Below are 13150 nucleotides of genomic sequence, written 5' to 3'. Positions count from 1 at the left end.
CCTACAGTACCTGGTCCTTTCACCTGCTGACAGGAAACATGAGGGGTGCACCTCAATTCTCTAATTTTGGCTTCAACTCCTCATCTCCTCTCCTTGATCTTAATGCTCTTATACAGTATGGGTTCATCTTATTTACCTCTACATCCTGTCTCCTCTTCATCTCCATAGTCTTGGCTGGCTTTGTCTTCTCTCAAATCATTCATTTTCCTGCCCCCCCCCCCCCAGTAGTTACTGGGTGTATTGATACAATATCCAAAGTGTAATTAAAAACTTCACCATGCTCAAAAGGATATTAAATGCCTGCTTTTTAAAATTTTTACTCATCTACCAATAGGTGCCCTTCTTTTCAAGCCATTGGCAAACCTTCCTGGTCTTTGTGGTTGAATCTGTGTTTAAAAATTCACTGCTCGACTGAGGACCTTACAGATAATTGTATGTGTGGGGTACAGAGATGAGGTAGTCATACATGTTTTTTATGTTAAACACTAGTATAGCACACAGAGTGAGTCCATGCAACTTATTAATATGACTTGTTAAGCAAATGTTTACTTGTGAACTTATTTAGTCTTGCCACAACAAAGGGGTTGAATACTGAATTAAGACCAGCTTTTCATGTTTTTATTGATTTGTAAACGTATCTAAAAACATACTCCATTTTGGCATTATGGGGTATTGTGTGTAGGCCAGTGACACAACATCTCAATTTATTCCACTTTGACATTATGGGGTATTGTGTGTAGGCCAGTGACACAACATCTCAATTTATTCCACTTTGACATTATGGGGTATTGTGTGTAGGCCAGTGACACAACATCTCAATTTATTCCACTTTGACATTATGGGGTATTGTGTGTAGGCCAGTGACACAACATCTCAATTTATTCCACTTTGACATTATGGGGTATTGTGTGTAGGCCAGTGACACAACATCTCAATTTATTCCACTTTGACATTATGGGGTATTGTGTGTAGGCCAGTGACACAACATCTCAATTTATTCCACTTTGACATTATGGGGTATTGTGTGTAGGCCAGTGACACAACATCTCAATTTATTCCACTTTGACATTATGGGGTATTGTGTGTAGGCCAGTGACACAACATCTCAATTTATTCCACTTTGACATTATGGGGTATTGTGTGTAGGCCAGTGACACAACATCTCAATTTATTCCACTTTGACATTATGGGGTATTGTGTGTAGGCCAGTGACACAACATCTCAATTTATTCCACTTTGACATTATGGGGTATTGTGTGTAGGCCAGTGACACAACATCTCAATTTATTCCACTTTGACATTATGGGGTATTGTGTGTAGGCCAGTGACACAACATCTCAATTTATTCCACTTTGACATTATGGGGTATTGTGTGTAGGCCAGTGACACAACATCTCAATTTATTCCACTTTGACATTATGGGGTATTGTGTGTAGGCCAGTGACACAACATCTCAATTTATTCCACTTTGACATTATGGGGTATTGTGTGTAGGCCAGTGACACAACATCTCAATTTATTCCACTTTGACATTATGGGGTGTTGTGTGTAGGCCAGTGACACAACATCTCAATTTATTCCACTTTGACATTATGGGGTATTGTGTGTAGGCCAGTGACACAACATCTCAATTTATTCCACTTTGACATTATGGGGTATTGTGTGTAGGCCAGTGACACAACATCTCAATTTATTCCACTTTGACATTATGGGGTATTGTGTGTAGGCCAGTGACACAACATCTCAATTTATTCCACTTTGACATTATGGGGTATTGTGTGTAGGCCAGTGACACAACATCTCAATTTATTCCACTTTGACATTATGGGGTATTGTGTGTAGGCCAGTGACACAACATCTCAATTTATTCCACTTTGACATTATGGGGTGTTGTGTGTAGGCCAGTGACACAACATCTCAATTTATTCCACTTTGACATTATGGGGTATTGTGTGTAGGCCAGTGACACAACATCTCAATTTATTCCACTTTGACATTATGGGGTATTGTGTGTAGGCCAGTGACACAACATCTCAATTTATTCCACTTTGACATTATGGGGTATTGTGTGTAGGCCAGTGACACAACATCTCAATTTATTCCATTTTGGCATTATGGGGTATTGTGTGTAGGCCAGTGACACAACATCTCAATTTATTCCACTTTGACATTATGGGGTATTGTGTGTAGGCCAGTGACACAACATCTCAATTTATTCCACTTTGACATTATGGGGTATTGTGTGTAGGCCAGTGACACAACATCTCAATTTATTCCACTTTGACATTATCTGGTATTGTGTGTAGGCCAGTGACACAAAATCTAAATGTAATCCATTTTAAATCCAGGCTGTAACACAACAACATGTGGAACAAGTCAAGGGGTGTGAATACTTTCTGAAGGCACTGTATGATATTGGGATTACACACATGGACATTTCCTATGGCCAGATATGGACTCATTAGCAGTGGGGAAAAGTACTTCGGTAAAAATACTATAAAGTATTTAAATACTATACTACTTTATACTATACTATAAAGTATTTAAATACTATACTACTTTATACTATAAATACTATAAAGTCGTTTTGTGGGGTATCTGTACTTTACTTTACTATTTATATTTTTGATAAGTTTTACTTTTATTTCACTACATTCCTAAAGAAAATAATGTACTTTTTACTCCATACATTTTCCCTGACACCCAAAAGGACTTGTTACTTGTTGAATGCTTAGCAGGACAGGGACACCATCCAATTCACGCACTTATCAAGAGAACACTTTGTCATCAATACAAATACATAATTTGTAAATGATGTCTGAGTGTTGGAGTGTACCCCTGGCTATCCATACATGTTATAAACAAGTAAATGGTGCCATCTGTTTGCTTAATATAAGGATTTTGAAATGATTTTATACATTTACTTTTGATACTTAAGCATATTTTAGCAATTTCATTTACTTTTGATACTTAAGTATATTTAGAACCGAATACTTTTAGACTTTTATTCAAGTAGTATTTTACTGGGTGACTTTCTGTTAAGGTATCTATACTTTTACTCAAGTATGACAATTGGTACTTTTTCCACCACTGCTCATTTGATATCCTGAGATATGTGACATCCTATTTTTCTCTCTTCATGTTGACAAATACTAACGGCATACATAGCATATCTGTGTTTTCTCAGCACATTCAAGATAGGAAGCTATAATAGGTGCAGATATCTCTTAGCTGAGGTCCCTCGAGATATCATACATGGTATGGCCGGACATGGACTAATTAGATATCCTGAGATTGGCCTATGTGGACATCTTATTTTCTCTATATGTTGACAAATATTGACAGTAGGCCTACATAGTATATTTTCTCAGCACATACATGGTCGTTTTTTTATTGTATTACCATGGCAGGAAAATACCATGGTATTTGCACCAGTACCATGTTTTTTTCCTGCCATGGTAGTGACCAAAAAAATTAATATTGTTTTGATAGTACTAGCTACCATGGTGCAAAAAAATACAATGGTTTTGTGCTAGCAGTGAAACAAGAAAGCATGGTCGTTGTTTACAATATTATGATGGTCTGTGTCCCACCATTTTTGGAGTAAAGTGACCAAAAACGTTGCATTTTATGGTACTCACATAATGCAACATTGACTACTCGCTCTGCAATGGCAAAGTGTAGGCCTAGTATCAGTGGCGGTCAGTCAAATCAAATCAAATGTATTTATATAGCCCTTCTTATATCAGCTGATATCTCAAAGTGCTGTACAAAAACCCAGCCTAAAACCCCAAACAGCAAGCAATGCAGATGTAGAAGCACGGTGGCTAGGAAAAACTCCCTAGAAAGGCCAAAACCTAGGAAGAAACCTAGAGAGGAACCAGGCCTATGTGGGGTGGCCAGTCTTCTTCTGGCTGTGCCGGGTGGAGATTATAACAGAACATGGCCAAGATGTTCAAATGTTCATAAATGACCAGCAGGGTCAAATAATAATAGTCACAGTAGTTGTCAAGGGTCTAACAAGTCAGCACCTCAGGAGAAAATGTCAGTTGGCTTTTCATAGCCGATCATTAGGAGTATCTCTACCACTCCTGCTGTCTCTAGAGAGTTGAAAACAGCAGGTCTGGGACAGGTAGCACGTCCGGTGAACAGGTCAGGGTTCCATAGCCGCAGGTAGAACAGTTGAAATTGGAGCAGCAGCACGGCCAGGTGGACTGGGGACAGCAAGGAGTCATCATGCCAGGTAGTCCTGAGGCATGGTCCTAGGGCTCAGGTCTTCCGAGAGAGAGAAAGAAAGAAAGAGAGAATTAGAGAGAGCAGACTTAAATTCACACAGGACATCGGATAAGAGGAGAAGTACTCCAGATATAACAGACTGACCCTAGCCCCCTGACACATAAACTACTGCAGCATAAATACTGGAGGCTGAGACCGGAGGGGTCAGGAGACACTGTGGCACCATCCGATGATACCCCGGACAGGGCCAAACAGGCAGAGTAGGCCAAACGGTCAGTACCGTTTAAGATGAGGGAGGACTATTTTTTGGCCTTATTTCTATTACAGTATGTTGGATGACTGTCATTCATATTCCATTCACCCAGCTCAATGTAACATCGATAGGTTTAGGCTATTACATGATACTCAAATTTTCCCAATACCCATCATGAGGTTCCTACAACCTAGCCTATGAATGAAAGTTTACAACATAGGTGCACACAGGTCGAGAGAAAATTTGAGATGACAGACACTGACACATTCAATAGCACCTTGCACACTCTTGCCTGCATCTATCGTATCTAGGGTGTAATCATTAGTCCAACAGTTGCAAACATGAGTTTCTATTGTACAAATTCTGTTATTTGTATCCCCGTTTTGTTTGCTTCCGTTTATGAAACGTTTTTCAACAGAATTGGCAGAATGAATACACCCCTGATCATAGCAGCCACGTTGTATTAATTCTAGCCTCTATGCACTCTCCTCCTCTCACCTTTTCCCTTCGTTTGTGGACTTCAAATGAACAACACATCATCTGTCCCCAACACATAGTTGTCCCCATATTAGCTAAAGTAACATTCTAGTCAACATAGCTAATAGAACATTAGTAGTTTAAGCTTTCAGTACTAGATTCATTCTCTAATCCTTTGATTGAGTGGACAACATGTCAGTTCATGCTGCAAGAGCTCTGATAGGTTGGAGGACGTCCTTCGGAAGTTGTCATATTTACTGTGTAAGTCTAGGGTAGAGGGTGAGAACCAATATCCTCCTGGGTTTTGTATTGAAGTCAATGTACCAAGAGGAGGACGGAACCAAGGGGAGGACGGAGGCTAGCTGTCCTCCGGCTATACCACGGTTCTACCCTACAGAGTGCTGTTGAGGCTACTGTAGACTACTGTAGACCTTCATTGCAAAACAGTTTCTTCTATTGACAACATGTTCTACAGCTTGTTCTATTGACAACATGACTAGCTAAGTTATGAAATGTGATCTTACAGTGTTAGGCTTTCACAAGGCAATTCAGATAATTTTTTTTACATTTTTGGTGCGCATAGAAAAGAGTCATGATTCAGGTGCTTGTTCTGCGACTCATTTCTTCACAATAGACAAACATATGTCATTCTGTTCAGAACAACCCAGGGCATGACACCACGTGATCTTGTAACTGTACATCAAACATAGTGATAAAAAACGTTGACATTGTATATGGCATGAGAAGTGCACATTTGGGTGTTTGGCTTGATCGTATGGCATCAAAGCATTATTTATTATAATACTGAATGTCATATATTTCAAAATACATTGAGTCTTCTTAATTTATAGCATTTCCCCCACAAAGACAAGCCTGAGCTCTGATGTCATTTATATCATATTACTGTACAGCCACTGCATTCCAGTTTAGGTGCCTACCAGTGCCAATCTCTGCCATTTTTGACCCGTATACATACGGATCCCGAGTGTAAAGGGTTACCACCTCGGATAGTAGTACAGTAGTAGTATGTTATCTTGACAATTAAAATATTTATTGTAACATCCTTTAAAAGTATAAAGCTACTTGTTTATTGTCAGAACAAGCCTTCTAGATATGTGTAGAATATAAAACATCACTGTCCCCCTGTTTCACCATAGGGTCTTTTTCACAACAGTTTAACATTTAAATAATATTTCAGTTTCCTGTAAAAACATATTTTCTGAGTATTAACATGTGAAATGGAGATGCTAAAATAGCCAATGAATTATCAAGTCATCTACATAAATAAACCAAGGGTCGGTCAAAATTATTCCCAAGATGCTACACAATTATATTACTTCTTATAGACAGACATTCAACCGGTGAAACATTTTTTTTCAAAAGTTTGAACACACCTACTCATTACAGGGTTTTTCTTTATTTTTTACTATTTTCTACATTGTAGAATAATAGTGAAGACATCAAAACTATGAAATAACACATATGGAAATATGTAGTAACCAAAAAAGTATTAAACAACAAAATATGTTTTATATTTGAGATTCTTAATAGTAGCCACCCTTCGCCTTGATTACAGCTTTGCAAACTCTTGGCATTCTCTCAACCAGATTCATGAGGTAGTTAGTTACCTGGGATGCATTTCAATTAACAGTTGTGCCTTGTTAAAAGTACATTTTTGGAATTTCTTTCCTTCTTATTAATGCGTTTGAGCCAATCAGTTGTGTTGTGACAAGGTAGGGGTGGTATACAGAAGATAGGCTATTTGGTAAAATACCAAGTTAATTTAATGGCAAGAACAGCTCAAATAAGCAAAGAGAAACGACAGTCCATCATTACTTTAAGACATGAAGGTCAGTCAATCCAGAAAATGGGTCTCAATTCAACGGCTCAGACACAAGACTATGCAGGCCGCTCCCAAGGACTATATCAAATCAAATGTATTTGTCACATACACATGGTTAGCAGATGTTAATGCGAGTGTAGCGAAATGCTTTTGCTTCTAGTTCCGACAATGCAGTAATAACCAACGAGTAATCTAACCTAACAATTCCAAAACTACTACCTTATACACACAAGTGTAAAGGGATAAAGAATATGTACAAAAAAAAACCTAAACAACAGTATACAAGGCATATTGACATTTGAGAGAGACATTCAGTGGGGCATAAAGTAATCACAGGTGTTGATTGGGAGAGCTAGCTTAGACAACAACGGGTAAGACCACAGCAAATCAGCTAAAACAACAACAACAGGTAAAATGGCGATGAAGGGCAGAGAGTGTCGGTTAACTACACACAGAGCCTGAGTTCGCGGCTGGGCTGACAGATAAACAAAAAATAAACAGAATGGAGAACCGTGATTAATGGACAGTCGAGCAGGCATCAGCTATGTAGCCAAGTGATCATTTGATCCAGGGGGCAGCAATAGATGGAACAGGGAAGCCGCGGAGTAGTCGCTACTACGCTAGCACGTGGGCTAGCGTAGTAGCGTAGAAGTTAAAGCCTACTGTTAGCTAGCTAGCAAACTTTAGCTTGCTATCGCGATAGTTTTAGAGAAAACTGCTGTGGAAAACTTGGCCAGAAGCTAGCAAGTGTCAAGTGAATCCACAACATCACCACAGCAAACAAAGTTACACTCGTTTGAGATACTAGCTAATGATGTTATAATGTCACAATTTATTATATAGATAGATCTGCTCTATAAGGTTTTAAATAGGTTATGCTAGCTAACATTAGCTATGTCGACTAAGTTATCTAGCTAGGTTAGCCAGCTACTGGGGGTGTCCTCGGATGGGGCCACAGTGTCTCCAGACCCCTCCTGTCTCAGCCTCCAGTATTTATGCTGGAGTAGTTTATGTGTCGGGGGGCTAGGGTCAGTTTGTTATATCTGGAGTACTTCTCCTGTCCTATTCGGTGTCCTGTGTGAATTTAAGTGTGCTCTCTCTAATTCTCTCTCTCTCTCAGCACTTTGAGATATCAGCTGATGTACGAAGGGCTATATAAATACATTTGATTTGATACTGTCATGGGAGCTATGTTCAAAAACGTTCACATGTAAACATGCAGTGGACAGGCTTGAAAATATGATTATATTAAATTAATGCACAATTAAATGATGAGAATATTTATTTGTAGATTACAATTTATGGTTTGGCATAAGTAGTGTGAAAATATATTTTGACCTTTTCATGGATAACATTAGCATAATGTTTTCTGTTAGAGAGTGGAGAGGAGGAAGACTGGATAGGAAGAAGAGTGAAAGAGAGAGGAGGAAAGGTAAAGACATGATTACAGAGCCTGCCAATTTATTATTGCAAACCATTTTTTTTAGATAAAATACAAAAAAGAGGCAAGCAATGGGAATCTGTTAACCAAAGTATTTTATCTAATAGTGTACTATTTATTATTAAAGATTGGAGAAGGAGAGGAAAAATTAAGGGAGTAAAAAGAGTGAAGCGAGGATAGTGTGGAAGAGTGAGGTGGAAAGGTTAAGAGCAGGAAGATGAGTGAAGAAAAGAGGACGAGAAAGATTGGAGGAGAAGAAAAAGTTAAGAGAGTTAGAAGAGTGACACAAGGAGAGTGAAAAAGAGAAGACAGAGGAGGTATAATGGCTCTTTCCAAGAAACGGAAGTGCCATTTTAATGACAACATGATGAGAGAATTTCCATTTATACGCTCAGGTCAAGACGATAGAATGGTTAACTGCACCCTTTGTAATTCCTCTTTTTCAATTGGCAGCTGGAGAAGAACGGCAGTGGTAGAACATCAACAGACGAAAAAGCATAAAGTCTCTCTGATTGGCCGTGTTGGTATGCCCTCTGTCACCACATTCTTCCCAAGAAGAATATGATTTAGCTGTGCAGGGGGGTATCTTTGCATACCACACTATGCGACACAATCATAGTTATGGACTGCACAGCACAACTGACATGAAAGCTTTATGAGCCAAAGTTTACATGTGCTAGGACAAAATGTGAAGTCATAGTGAGTAACGTGTTAGCACCATGGGCAACTACTTTGGTAACACAGGACCTAGACCAGTTTGAATTTGTTTCCCTGTCCATTGATGCGTCCAATCATGGACATGTAAAGCTTCTGCCAGTAGTAGTCAGATATTGTAAGATATATGGTGGCAACACATCTGTGGAAACAAAACTGCATGATTTTGTTGAATTGAAAGGAGAAACAGCAGAGGAGATTGCAGCTGAGGTCCTGGTGGTCATCCAAAAATGTAACATGCAAAACAAAGTCGTGGCATTCTCTGCCAACAACACAAATAACAACTTTGGAGGACTGAATAGGCTGGGGAGGGTCAATGTCCATACCAAAGTTAAAAATGCTCTGCAGCGGGAGGTGATTGGCTTAGGTTGTCCTGCCCACATCATTCATAACACGACCAGAACAGCTTTGGATATGATTCCCTTTGATGTTGAGTACCTGCTCACAAAGATATTTGGATATTTTCACCGTCAGAGTAGAAAGACTGAAGCGCTTTTGTGAGTTTGTTGGCCAGGAGTACCATAACATTTTCGGACACAGCGATGTTCGCTGGCTGTCCATGCTCCCTGCTCTAGAAAGAGTGCTGAAAAGGTATGTGCCATTGAAATCCTTTTTTATTTCTGAAGACAAATGCCCTGTTGTCCTGTGAGCAATGTTCGAAGATCCACTGACTGAACTTTGGCTGGCCTTTGTACATGGAAACGTGAGCATATTCAGTGACATGATCAAGATGCTTGAATGCCAGGACCGCTGTGCTGTGGAGTTAGCTGCAATTCTGAGAAACATTGAGGGAAAATCGACTGCAAGGTGTGATGATAACTTCATTCCAGTTTTGGTCAGAGGACTTCTGAGAGAGCTAGAGGGAAATGGAGCCATGTCTAAAGAGAGTTCTCTCAAAACATCCCAATCATTCTTCACTACGGCTGTGAACTACTTGCAAGCATGGGGAAAGCGCACAGATAATCTAAAATATTTACATGGTCTCCTTTTTAAAAGACAACCTCAGCGTGAAGAGATCCAGAAGGCAGCAGGCACACTGCAGGAAAAATGCCCAAATGTGACCATCAATGAGGATGCATTGTTTGACGAGGTTACTGGCCTGCAAGAGTTCCTAAAGGGGGATCGCTTGAAGAATGGAAAACATCTGAGACACCGCTTAGTCAGAGATGGAGCACGGTGGTTATCCACTTCAAAGAGAACGACATCCCACACACTAACGTGGCTAGATTAGCGTCTGTTGTCATGTGCTTACCTGGAAGTAATGCACCAGTCGAGACAGTGTTCTCATAAATGAATGATATATGGACAGCAGCAAGTAATGTGTTCACTGTTCCTACCATGCTTATTGTGAAGACAAACTTCAACCTCCCCTGCCAGGAGTTCATGGAGAAGCTGGCCAAAGGCAGAGTAATCCTGAAGAAGATACATTCTTTTGAGAAATATACAGATTAGATTGGTATAAGTATATTATGTAGTTACCAATCACATCATCGTCTTATTTCTTTATTATGTTGTTAAGTATTTCACATATACTATTGTCTGTTTCTTCAGTTTTGCTCATGTTCTCTTCTGCTCTTATTCTACCCAGACTACCAGGACCACTGTTCAGATTGGACAGTTCTGTCTTGTCTGTAGTGTTTCTGTAATATAGTTGTTTTCTCTATCACAGTGTGCCAGTTAGACTAAATACTTGAAACCGGAATTGTCCCCCTTTTTCATTTCATAGATAATAACATTGGATATTTTAATGATATATTGACCGCCGAACTGGAAATGTCCCCGGTTTTAATATCAGAAATCTGGTCACCTTACTGTAGCTATCTATGGGTTGGGATTATGGTTAATTGTTTAGATAGCTAGCTAGCTAACTACCTACATGTCGAAACAAAGGACCACTTTACAAGATAATGATTACATAACCATCAAGTTAGCCAGGTGTGTCTGAGGGTGATTTATGGCCATCTATTGTATTTTATGAACATGTGTACATATTTGGATAATATTGTCCCATCCACTTAGCTAGATGTTATTGGTGGATGTTTATGGCATTTCTTTCACATGACCCATCAATTTAGACAAGTGTCTGGGTAAGTATAATCTAGTAATTATAAAATAGTTATACAATATTTTTATCTGGACACTTTCAAAGTCATATTAGGATATAGACCAAGGACTAGATAAAGTATATTTTTACTTTGAGTTTTTCCTTAGTGTAAAGAAATGGGTGGGGATAAGGCTTAGGAGGGTGTGAACGATGCTGAATAGATAGTAGACAAAGAAGAACTCTCCAGGTGTACCAAAATATTCAAGGGCCGATGACCTGAATACATTTTGATGACCTGAATACATTTTTGTGCCAAGAGTTGTGAAAATGTCCACATCCTCAAACGTTTGGACACACCTAGTCATTCAAGGTTTTTCTTTATTTTTAAGATTTTCTACATTGAAGAATAATAGTGAAGACATCAAAACTATGAAATAACACATGTGGAGATATTAAATAATTACTCTCCTTCTTGGTCAAATAGCCCTTCCACATTCTGGAGGTGTGTGTTGGGTAATTGTCCTGTTGAAAAACAAATGATAGTCCTACTAAGACCAAACCAGATGGGATGGCGTATAGCTGCAGAATGCTGTGGTAGCCATGCTGGTTAACCCATGTGATCCCGAATATTTCCCAGACATGAAAAAATCCAAATCAAGTGTCATTAGTAACATTTTGCGTAATTAATAATTATTTTTTGAAATTTTAATGGAAAAGTAGGTGAAAAAGTGTGTTTTATGGTCGGTCACAATTAACATATTTCTCCTATGCAGTTATCAAAGTTCTTATATATCCCAACCCAGTTATTAAAACCTCTTGAGGCAAGGGGGCAGTATTTTGATGTTTGGATTTTTTTTATTTTTTTATTTCACCTTTATTTAACCAGGTAGGCTAGTTGAGAACAAGTTCTCATTTACAACTGCTACCTGGCCAAGATAAGGCATAGCAGTGTGAACAGACAACACAGAGTTACACATGGAGTAAACAATTAACAAGTCAATAACACAGTAGAAAAAAGGGGAGTCTATATATACATTGTGTGCAAAAGGGCATGAGAAGGTAGGCAAATAATTACAATTATGCAGATTAACACTGGAGTGATAAATGATCAGAAGGTTATGTACAGGTAGAGATATTGGTGTGCAAAAGAGCAGAAAAATACATAAATAAAAACAGTATGGGGATGAGGTAGGTGAAAATGGGTGGGCTATTTACCAATAGACTATGTACAGCTGCAGCGATCGGTTAGCTGCTCAGATAGCAGATGTTTGAAGTTGGTGAGGGAAATAAAAGTCTCCAACTTCAGCGATTTTTGCAATTCGTTCCAGTCACAGGCAGCAGAGAACTGGAACGAAAGGCGGCCAAATGAGGTGTTGGCTTTAGGGATGATCAGTGAGATACACCTGCTGGAGCGCGTGCTACGGATGGGTGTTGCCATCGTAACCAGTGAACTGAGATAAGGCGGAGCTTTACCTAGCATGGACTTGTAGATGACCTGGAGCCAGTGGGTCTGGCGACGAATATGTAGCGAGGGCCAGCCGACTAGAGCATACAAGTCGCAGTGGTGGGTGGTATAAGGTGCTTTAGTGACAAAACGGATGGCACTGTGATAAACTGCATCCAGTTTGCTGAGTAGAGTGTTGGAAGCAATTTTGTAGATGACATCGCCGAAGTCGAGGATCGGTAGGATAGTCAGTTTTACTAGGGTAAGTTTGGCGGCGTGAGTGAAGGAGGCTTTGTTGCGGAATAGAAAGCCGACTCTTGATTTGATTTTCGATTGGAGATGTTTGATATGGGTCTGGAAGGAGAGTTTAGAGTCTAGCCAGACACCTAGGTACTTATAGATGTCCACATATTCAAGGTCGGAACCATCCAGGGTGGTGATGCTGGTCAGGCGTGCGGGTGCAGGCAGCGAACGGTTGAAAAGCATGCATTTGGTTTTACTAGCGTTTAAGAGCAGTTGGAGGCCACGGAAGGAGTGCTGTATGGCATTGAAGCTCGTTTGGAGGTTAGATAGCACAGTGTCCAAGGACGGGCCGGAAGTATATAGAATGGTGTCGTCTGCGTAGAGGTGGATCAGGGAATCGCCCGCAGCATGAGAAACATCATTGATATATACAGAGAAAAGAGTCGGCCCGAGAA

The sequence above is a fragment of the Oncorhynchus mykiss genome, chromosome 5 (genome assembly GCF_013265735.2).
Source record: "Oncorhynchus mykiss isolate Arlee chromosome 5, USDA_OmykA_1.1, whole genome shotgun sequence".
Lineage (NCBI taxonomy): Eukaryota > Metazoa > Chordata > Actinopteri > Salmoniformes > Salmonidae > Oncorhynchus > Oncorhynchus mykiss.
This window is presented reverse-complemented; position numbering follows the sequence as displayed.